This window comes from Vulpes vulpes, chromosome 16 (genome assembly GCF_048418805.1).
Source record: "Vulpes vulpes isolate BD-2025 chromosome 16, VulVul3, whole genome shotgun sequence".
Classification (NCBI taxonomy): domain Eukaryota; kingdom Metazoa; phylum Chordata; class Mammalia; order Carnivora; family Canidae; genus Vulpes; species Vulpes vulpes.
The window spans coordinates 29614492-29625573 of NC_132795.1; the positions used below are offsets into that span (position 1 = coordinate 29614492).

An 11082-nucleotide genomic window follows, 5' to 3' on the forward strand; every position below is an offset into this window, starting at 1 on the left:
GCTTTTAAAGATTGGCCTTGCATTATGCTAAGTAAGTAAGTAAGTAAGTAAGCCAGACATACAAGGCCATACACTGTATGATTCCATTTGTAAGACATTCTGGAAAAGACAAAACTATAGGGATAGAAATTAAGTCCATAGTTGTAGGGTTGGAGGTTATGATGGGGGTAGCTGACTACAAAGGTGCAGGAGGGAGCTTTGTGGGGTGATGGTAATGTCCTCTGTCTTCTTCATGGCGGATTACATTACGGTACACATTTGTCAAATATCATCAAACAGTACATACACACAAAAAGGATGAATCTTATTGAATTATATATTACATATGTATATACAATATATTTTTATATATATTAAACCTCAGTCAATCTGATATTTTAAAAAATTGAAAAAAAAAAAAATCAAACCTCTAGGCCCCAGGCAAGCTCCTTACCTGCTGCCACACAGGAAGCTTCCTCAGCATCCTAAGAAAACCAGGGGAGGCTTGACTGGATGTCCTCCCAGATAAAAACACATAGTTCCCCTTGCCCCTGAGTTACCTCTTATTTTAACATTCCAAATCATCTTTGCTCCTCAAACATGATGAAAACAGGTCAAGGATGAAATAAGATTTGTTTTGTTGCTCTTCTCAACTTCCTACAACGGTATCTGCCTTAAGTCTTTTTACTTCCAGTGTTTTTCTCTAGGCCCTATTTCAGAATTCACATTTTATTATTTTGACATATTCTTTTACTTATTTAAAGGATATTTATAGGGGCTGTCTAATTTCTAAGCAAAATCCTAAGCTGTAAGAAGCATAAGTTGAGAGGAGAGATGATGTGGTTTGATGAAGCCTGAACACCTCCAAGATTCTACTTCGAAAGCTGGAAGGCTTGTCTTCCCTGTCAAACCCATATCTATTTTCTTGAATTCTCTGTGCACAACACATTCCTGAAGAAACTTGTCCCCATTTCTTCTGAGGGTAAGCTGCTCTCTGGATGTGGTTAGATCTGGGGCAGCTGCCAAAGGCACTAACCTGAGGAGCAGACGCCAGGATGCAGTATCAGGTGTTATTTCCATTTCCTTGGACAAGGGAGGGCTCTCATGCTGCTCCATCAGGGAATGAGGTATGGTTACACTGACCTGGGGCCAGCACCATGTGCTCCATGTCTCTATTTGCCTAGAGCATCTGGCACATTCCCCAGCCTCACACTAGGTACTTGGTAGCTGTCAATTATTTGACAGACTGACCTCTACTCCTAGGATTTCCCTCCTGAGGGACATGCACTCACCCCTCATAGTTCTGCTCCATGTTCTGAACCTCCAGATCCAGGGCTTCCCTCCCAGGCCAGCCCTAAAGTCTATCCTAGGTATCCCTTCTTTGAGCTTTCCAAATACCTTCTTACACTTATCATAGCCTAACTCACCTAAATCACTCTGTATTTTAATTGTACCCAGATTTCTCTGTCCACCCCCTCCTGCTGTTCCTCACCACCCCCTCCTCCAACACTAAGTTATGAGCCTACTGAGAGCAAAGTGTTTTTTTTTTTTTTTTTAATTTCTGGTGTGTGTGTGTTTTCTATCCATAACATTATAGAGTCCTTATAAATGTTTGCCAATTTTTATTGGTTATGTAACCAATAAAAATTTGCTCATGCTACTTTCAGAAGTTTGCTGTATTAGTTGGAAATGATTTCAAATGCAAGTAAAAAAAATGCCTTGGTAACTTGTATTGGCTTATACAAGTAGACATTTCTTTTTCTGGTATAAAAAAAGGTTTGGAGAAAAGCGGCTACTGACCATGGTATAGACAGGCAAAAGGTCTAGGCCAGAGATTCTGTGACGTATTTGACTTTTCTTTATGATAACGAGATGGTTTTTTAAATGCTCAGCTTTTGAGATTAAGTGGAAAGGAGTTGTATTAGTTTTCTTTTGTTGTGTTACAAATTACCACAAACATAGGAACTTAACACAAATTTGTTATCTCACAGTTTCTATGGGTCAAGAGTCTGGTCAGTGGTTAATTGAATTCTCTGCTCAAGGAGTCACCAAACTGCAGTCAAGATGTCAGCTGGGGCCTGTCATTCGGAGGCCCAGGGTCCTCTCTGAAGCTCACTGATAGTTGGTAGAGTTCAGTTCCTCTGGCTGAGGCTCTCACCTGCTAGAGAATGCTCTGCAGCGGTTCAAAACATTGCTGGCTGCTTTCTTTTAAGAGGCCAGCAGGAAATGATCTCTTTTGAAAAGTTTGCCTGATTAGGTAGGCCCACCAGGATAATCTTTTTTGATTGACTCAAAGTCAACCGATTAGTAACATAATCATGGAGGTTCTACCCATACTCAAGGGAGGGGATCCTTACAGGGCGTGCACACCAGAGGCCATCTGAGAACTCTGCCTACCACAGGAGTGATGTCACTTCTTTCCTTCGAAAAGCAAATGGCTTCTTAGATTTCCCCATACTAGAGTTCTGCTTATGACTCATTGGCCAGAACTAGGTTACATAGCCGTTACTAACTGCAAGGAAGGCTGGTAAAGAGGACATCTGGCTTTTCCAACTTCTATAGAGAAGATAAGAAAAGGAGAGGGGCTGGGAATAGATGTTGGATTAGTCTATCAACAGACTGTTCCCCCAGTCAAATCCCCTCAAAGCCTTAATTATAGAATATTAGATCTGAAAGAGCACTGAAAATCATCTAGTACAGGTTTTCTATTTTCTAGATAATAAAACTGAGGTCCAGAGAACTCACGTGACTTTCTTGAAGTCCCACATTATTTCCTTTGAGGCACTAGACAAAAGCGACCCTACCACATTCAGCTTCTCTGGTAGTAGTCAAATCTCCAGAAAAAAAAAATCATATAAATAAACTAATGGTGGAATAATTACTCTTGAAGTTGATCACTCAGTTGATCAGGGCTCAATCCTGATGTACGTTCCTATCACATAAAGCAGGTTTCTGCATTCTAATCATAATTTGTAGGGCAAGCAGCTTAGGCAAGAGGCCTGGCTGGCAAGGCATAGGTACAGAGAGCAAGTCCGCATGAGTTCAGAGGAAGATAACCCCATCTCAGGAAGTCAAGGAAAGCATCAAAGAGTGCCTGGAATTTGAAATGGGCCTTAAAAGACAGATAAGGCATATCATGGAGAGATCAAGGGGAACATTCTATCTAGAGGGAAACATCGAAACAGGACTAGATATGTTAAACTAAAAAAATGTACAAGGAGTACAGAGATCAACTCAACTCAACTAAGGCTGGGTTTCAGAGGGGCTGATTTATTAGTGTAGGAAAGAGGTGATGCTAATTTGATCTTGAAGGGTGACAATGGAGGTGAAAAGGATGACAGTGAGGATGGAAGGAAAGTTGTATATGCTCATTGGACAGGTTTTCACTGAGTCTTTAAGCACAATTGTAGAAAGTGTGTTTATTCACTTTCTAGCCCCAGTCCCATAACCAGTGCCTGCATGTACTAAATATTCAGTGTTTTTAGTTGAATTTGTGAATGGTTTAGTGCAGAAGATAGAGGAAAGGATGATATGAGCCACTTGAGGCTGGATTGGAGATTGGGAGGAGGTCCAGAATTGAAGAAGCTACAAAATTTAGATTCAGACATGTTGAGCTCCAGGTACCTCCTGGAACCCAGGGATGATGTCTAGTAGGTCACTTGGGAGAGGCACCCAAGAAGTTGATGAGCCTGGAAAGGTTTATTTGCAATTTGTAGCTGTGAGGGCAGAAAAAGAAGGTAGTGGAGAACCTTCGGTAATGCTTACATGTAAGAGGAAGACAAGCCAGAAAAGGAGAATGACTAGTTGTAGAATTGCCTAGAGAAAGAAGATTGTGGATCCAAGAAGGCAGAGAATAAGAGTGTCTAAAAGAGAGTAGCTAATGGTTGTTGAACAAGATAGTTTTCAGAGAGAATGAGGTGAGAAACAGAGAGTAAGAGTTTTAGGAGTGAGTAGGGGGAAGAACTGACAGCTAGTATTGTAGTATTGTTCACTTTTGGAAGTTTTAAAGATTTTATTTTTATTTATTTTAGAGAGAGAGTGTGTGTGCATGAGCAGGGGAGGGGCTATGGGAGAGAGAGAGGGAGAGACTCTCAAGCAAACTCTGTGCTGAGCACAGAGGACAACACAGGGCTCAATCCCATGACCCTGAGATCATGACCCGAGCCAAAATCAGGAGTTGGATGCTTAAACCAACTTAGCTTCAGTTTGGGGTGATGGGTCAGAGGAAAAGGAGAAAGTGAATATAAAAGAGAGATCCTGCTTTAAAGGATGAGGTCCTAGCATCTGGAGGGTGTTGGAAGGTGGATTCAGAGAGGAGGCAGTCCTTTTTTTCTTCTGAAGCAAGAGGAAGAAAAGAGGAGAGAGGAGGAAAGGAAGGCTTTTTCCATTGCCCTGTCACCAACAGCTTCAGGCCACTCTGAAAACCTCCCTAAATCTCAGTCTTCTCATCCGTAAAGTCAAGCCTACGCCTCAGTGGGCACTAGAGTATGATAAACTCTACAGTTTTGCCCTGGACATATTTCTTAGGATTCCCTCCCCTCCCCTGCTGTTCTTAAGCAATCAATTGCCAATAATGATGATAACAGCAATAATAGCAGACACAATTTATTGCATGTCTCAAAGGTCATGCCCAACCAGGATGAATTCTGAAAAGCTAAACAGTGGAGAAATCACCAGAATGTACCCTGAAGGATGGATGTATATGTATGTACATATATAAAATATCTTAGTATTCTCAAATCTTATAGGTAACACAGTGTAATGCTTATTCTGTTTCTTTCCTGAGTTCAGTCAACTCTCATCTCATTTCTTCCTGGATTTTCGTCTGTTCCTGTACATAGTTTTTGAATTCATGATTCAAGACATTTCTCATATTCCCAAATACTTGCTTGAGAATATATAATTCAGTTTGGACAGTTGGTGAGTTTTCTCCCACTTTGCCATTATTTGCAGGAGGAGTTTTTAATGAGTTGAATTGTTTGGATTCCTTTATTTATTTAGTTGATTTGTTTTTTAGATTCTTTTTATTTTTATTTTTATTTTAATGATTTTGCTTGGATGAAGACTGATCTGCATTTCCATGGACAGGGCTGAATGGTGTGGGGTGGTTGAAAGATTTCTGGATCAAGAGTGCCCTCTTCTGTCAGTGTAGTAAAGTATGATTTTCTTTTTTCTTTTTAATGATTAATTAATTATTATTTATGGAAGAGGAATTATAGGAAAAGAGATTATGCTTCCTTCAATTTATTTATTTATTTATTTACTTCCATTTTAGAGGGCTAGAGGATCTGATAGGTTCCTAAATTTGCCCCTCATGTCTTATTTATTGTGCATAATTTCTGAGAGTCACCTCTACGGTATTTTCACCCCTCTGCCCAAAACTTTATCTTCCCAAGACTGCCTCCTTGCACCTCACACACGTGGCTAAGTACCTTTCCTGTTGTAAGTGTTCTGATCTACCAGCACGTTTTTTCAGTATTTTCAAAATTAGGGTGGACTTCCTCTTTCGGGTGGTGGTTTTAGATCAATCTTAAGTCCACCACTAGCTCCCCTTTTCTATATTCTGTACAGTTTTTCTCATACTTTGTTTCTCTGAGAGGGACTTGCATCAGGAATGTGGGGGCAGCTTGCTGGGGTTCAGTGTTTGTTTTTCTATTTACAGTTAATTTGAAATTTAGACATTCTATGTTTTCTAGTTATTGTGAAGACATAGGCATTATATAGTGTTATTTGATCTTGTTCTTTGTGTTTTCTGTGGGGGAGTAAGGTGGGAGATTCAGATTTATACCACCACTGTTATGTTGGCCACCTAGAATTCCTTTATAATATTTACTCTAAATATAATTTACCAACAAGATGTAGAAGTACCAATGTAGAAGTCCATTGGCTCAAATTATTTCATCTTGAAGCTTCTGTATCAGTGAGAATTCAGTTGGGCCGCTGGTTGAGGAGACTCCAAGGCCAATGGCTTAAACAAATTAGGGGTTTTTCTTGTGTAAAAAGAGGTAGATGATAGTGAGCATTGGTGCAGCAGCAAAGTGATATCCGTATTTATACCTCTGTGACATCTTAACCTTTCCCTTACGGCTGCCATAGTTATAAGAGGGCTTCTAACATTACTTCTAGAATTCAGCCAGGAAGAAGGACAGAGTACACAGGGCAAAAGGCATTTGTTAGCTGCCAACTTCATTTCAAAGATCTTTACTGAAAGCCCCATCCAAAAACTTTTGCTTATGCCTAATTCAGAGCTGGGTGAGTGATAATCTCTAGCTGCAAGGAAAAATGGGAAATGTAGTTTTTGTTCATTTGGAGCTTTCTGTTTGTTTTTCCTAAGTACCTTATTGCCCACAACAAAATTGGGGAGCTATTAATAAGGAAAAGGCTATTGAGTAGGCACTAACAATTCTCTTCCACAGCTCCCAAATTCCAGAGCCAGAGAATTGTTGGTCTTGCACCATTGACTCAGAGACAATTCTCAGATCCATGACTATTGACCATCTTTGGGAGGTCCTTGGAGGATCCTATATCAGGAGAGGTAAGAGAGTAACAGAGGGTCTGACCAACTTTGGAAAAGGGCCAGAATAAAGCAAGACTAAACATTGTTCCAGGCTGATTGACCCTTATCTCAGCAGAGAGCCAAAGAGCTAATAAGCAGTTCTTTTTTTAAGAAAACACACACACACACACACACACACACATCAAGGAATGCCTTAGTTTATTAACAAAGACACAGTTCTTATCATATCTTTTCTCTTTTCTCCATTTTTTTCTCTAAGTGGACATAATTCTATAATGAAAAAAACTTCCTTAGGAAATAAAGTCTAGTAGAAGATCATCTGTTCTCAGCATGGAAAGCTCTAATGGGCTAAATTCATTTCCAAAACGGTGACATTCAGCCATCTCATCTAACACACACACACACACACACACACACACACACACACTCATAAAGACTTTCATATGGGACACCCTTATATCTCCAAGTAATCATTAACTCAGCTACATGTCCATTTGAATAACCTCATTTGTGAAATACAGACACTATTCATTTCATTATTCTTTGGTCTTAAATGTAAGCTACTTTTGTAGGTACCCCAATTATTTAAGATTCATTTCAGAGAGTAGAGAATTAGAAGGTGAAAAACCTCCAAATCCACACATAAGCACCCAAGTTCATAAACACATCCATTTATTTACTCCAGCAGACAGAATCTTGGCAAATAATGATTACGGTTTGATTCACAGAAAATTCTCAGGAGATACGAATTTCTGGTTCTACCACAAGCTAACTGTGCTTTTGAGAGTAATTCACTTAGCCTCTCTGAACATCATTCCTCATTTTGAGAAAGCATTAGTGTTTGTTTCCGTAAGTTCCAAGAGCCTATAATTTTGGAGATTCTAATATCCAGTTAGCATTTGTTCAATGTCTGCTATGTGTTAGGCACTTTGGATACATGATAGTCTAGTAATTACAATTGGGGGAGGATTTCAAGTCAATTAAAAGGAGAGGATAAATAAAAGGAATACCTAGGAATAAGTTTAAACAAAAAGTGAAAGACCTATCCACCGAAAACTACAAAACATTGCTGAAAGAAACTAAAGACTTAAAGGAATGGAAAGACACCCATGTTCATGGGTGGCAAGACTTAATATTGTTAAGATGGAAATAGTACTCAAAGCATCTACAGATTCAATACAATCTCCATCAAAACTTCCAACCACCTTTTTTGTAGAAACAGAAAAGCCAGTCTTCAAATTTATATAGAATTGCAAGGGGCCTTAAATAGCCAAAACAGTCTTAAAAGGAAGACTAGTAAGAGGATTCACATTTCTTGATTTCAAAGCTTACTATAAAGCTACAATAATCAAAATAATATGGTACTATCATAAAGATAGACAGATGGACCAATAGAATAGAACTGAGAGTTCAGAAATAAACCCATGAATCTATGGCCAATTGATTTTTGACAAGGGTGCCAAGTCCATTTAATGGTAAAAGACCAGTTTCTTTAACAAAAAGTGCTAGGACAACTGGATTTCCACATGTAAAAAGAATGAAGTTGGACCCCCACCTTACATATTATATAAAAATTAACTCAAAATGAGTAAGTGAACTAACCATAAGCACTAAAACCATAAAACTCTTACAAGGAAATAGGGTTAAGTCTTCATGACCTTGAATTTGGCAATGGATTCTTAAGTATGACACCAAAAGTGTGAGCAACAAAAGAAAAAATAAATAAATTGGATTTCGGGATCCCTGGGTGGCGCAGAGGTTTGGCGCCTGCCTTTGGCCCAGGGCGCGATCCTGGAGACCCGGGATTGAATCCCACATCAGGCTCCGGGTGCATGGAGCCTGCTTCTCCCTCCGCCTGTGTCTCTGCCTCTCTCTCTCTCTCTCTGTGTGACTATCATAAATAAATAAAAAATTAAAAAAAAAATAAATAAAATAAAATAAATTGGATTTCATCAAAAAAAGAAAATTTGTGCATCAAAGGACATAATCAAGAAAGTGAAAAACCAACCTACAGAATGGGAAAATATATTTGCAGATCACATATCTGGTGAGGCATTATATTTGATATTAATTTAATATTAATAAAGTAATTTCTACAACTCAACAATAAAAAACAACCCAATTAAAAAATGGGCAAAGAACTTGAATAGGAAATTCTCCAAAGAAGAAATACAGATGACCAATAAGCACATGAAAAGATGCTCAACATCACTGATCATTAGGGAAATGTAAATGAAAACCACAATAAGACACCATTCCTCACACTTATTTATATGCCTATTGTCAAAAAAAGGAAAATAACAACCATTGGCAAGGATGTGGAGAAATTGGAAGCTTCATCCATTGCTGGTAGTGATGTAAAATGGTGCGGCCACTATGGAAACAGTTCAGTGGTTCCTCAAAAAGCAAAACATAAAGTTGCTGTATGACTCAACCATTCCTTTTGTAGGTATATACAGTAAAGAGTTAAAAACAGGGACTTGAATAAATATTTGTATGCCAATGTTCATTGCAGTATTATTACAATAGCTAAAAAGTAGAAACAAGTACTTGGTGGAGTGGTTTAGCCAAGAAGTTCAGATTACAGAAGCCCGCTGTTTCTATGGCTTCCAAATTGCCATGGAAAACATCCACTCTGAGATGTATAGTCTCCTCATTGACACTTCTATTAAAGATTCCAAAGAAAGGGAATTTCTCTTCAATGCCATCGAGACGATGCCTTGTGTAAAGAAGAAGGCAGATTGGGCCTTGCATTGGATTGGGGACAAAGAAGCTACCTATGGAGAACGGGTTGTGGCCTTTGCTGCCATGGAAGGAATCTTCTTTTCAGGTTCTTTTGCGTCGATATTCTGGCTCAAGAAACGGGGCCTGATGCCTGGCCTTACGTTTTCCAATGAACTTATTAGCAGAGATGAGGGTTTACACTGTGACTTTGCCTGCCTGATGTTCAAACACCTGGTCCACAAACCTTCAGAGCAGAGGGTGAAGGAAATAAATTATCAATGCCGTTAGGATAGAACAGGAGTTCCTCACGGAGGCCTTGCCAGTGAAGCTCATTGGGATGAATTGCACGTTAATGAAGCAGTATATTGAATTCGTGGCAGACCGACTTATGCTGGAGCTCGGTTTTAGCAAGGTTTTCAGAGTAGAAAATCCATTTGACTTTATGGAGAATATTTCACTGGAAGGGAAGACTAACTTCTTTGAGAAGAGAGTAGGCGAGTATCAGAGGATAGGAGTGATGTCAAGTCCAACAGAGAATTCTTTTACCTTGGATGCTGACTTCTAAGAGAATGAAGATGTGCTCTTTGCTGATTTTTTTCCCCCTTTCTCATCCAAAAAAAAAAAAAAATCAGCTACTTGAAGTGTATCAAACCAGCTACACCATGAATCATCCATAACGTTCATTAATAGTATTGTTAAAACTGTGTAGCTACCTCATAAGCAAGCCTGTTGATCAGTTAATGCTAGTCGTCTCACCCAGAAAGAAGCATAGACAAAAAGCTACTCGGATTCTTAATGAAAGATATGCTGTGTTTGGCTTTTGCGGGCAGGCTGGCTGTCCACTGACTTCACAGTGGCTCTCGGTGGCAGTCAGGTCTCAAAAGTGTGGGGACTCAAGTGAGTCTGATCTAGCACGATTAATCAGTTACTCTAAGGCCCTTGGGCGGTGTCAGCCTCTGTGCTTCAAAGCAGATTTTTAAGTTTACGTACCGATTTTTATATAAAACTGGCACTTTACACACAAATAAACATAGTTTGTACTGTTGAAATAAAGGCTTGATTTAACTTAATCTGGTTTCTAGCCCAAATGCAGAGCATTCTATGGACCACTAATGGGAGCCAGTCTGCAATTTACTAGGTAACCAAAAAGTCCGTCAAACCTGTGTGAATCAAGCATGTTATTTCTGTTTATTTTCTATAATGAATTGATGTTCTCTTTAATCAACTTTAAAGTAAATCCTTCATATACCTAGGTATTAGCCACTTGGTGCCATGAAGAAACGCAGGTTGCATTTTATATTTTGGAGGCCAGGTCAAGTATTGTGGAATAAGAGGGGAAAGGAGGTTCTAATTCTTAAATCATTAGAGCTTGAAGTGTGATGTAGGCTGACTGCTGGTCGCCTGGGGTTGTGTGAGGAGCAGCATCCTTTTATTTATCAAATCACATTTTCCCTCACCTTGAGTTCTTATAGAAGATCCTTAGATCCTTAGCTATGGGGTCTGAGATAATATTGTAAATTGATTTTGAAATCATCCTTGCACGAATTGACGCACTTAGGATCTTGCTCCAATTAAGTGGCACAACCAGAACTGAAATTGGTTCCCCGGAAAGTTGAGCATTTTCTCTGATTTGGTCTAATTTGTAAGTAGGTAATGTTGACCTAATCCATTTGTGTCTACTACATGTTTTTTCAATTAGATATTTTTTCTGTTTTTGTTCTTTTATATCTGGTTCATATTTTGAAATAATTGCTCAGTTAGTGCAGTTCATGATTGGAGCAGATAGTCTTCAGGGCACTTACTTTCAGCATTTGCCTCAATCTGAGCATTACCTTGTTGGATTCCTGACCTGCAGTAGAAAA

At 39.1% G+C, this 11082-nt stretch overlaps 1 pseudogene; it reads left to right on the plus strand.

The window, feature by feature from the left end:
• LOC112922818 (ribonucleoside-diphosphate reductase subunit M2 pseudogene) overlaps positions 1–9785 on the plus strand; it is a 112989-nt pseudogene extending 103204 nt beyond the window's left edge.
• Positions 9786–11082: the final 1297 nt, after the last annotated feature.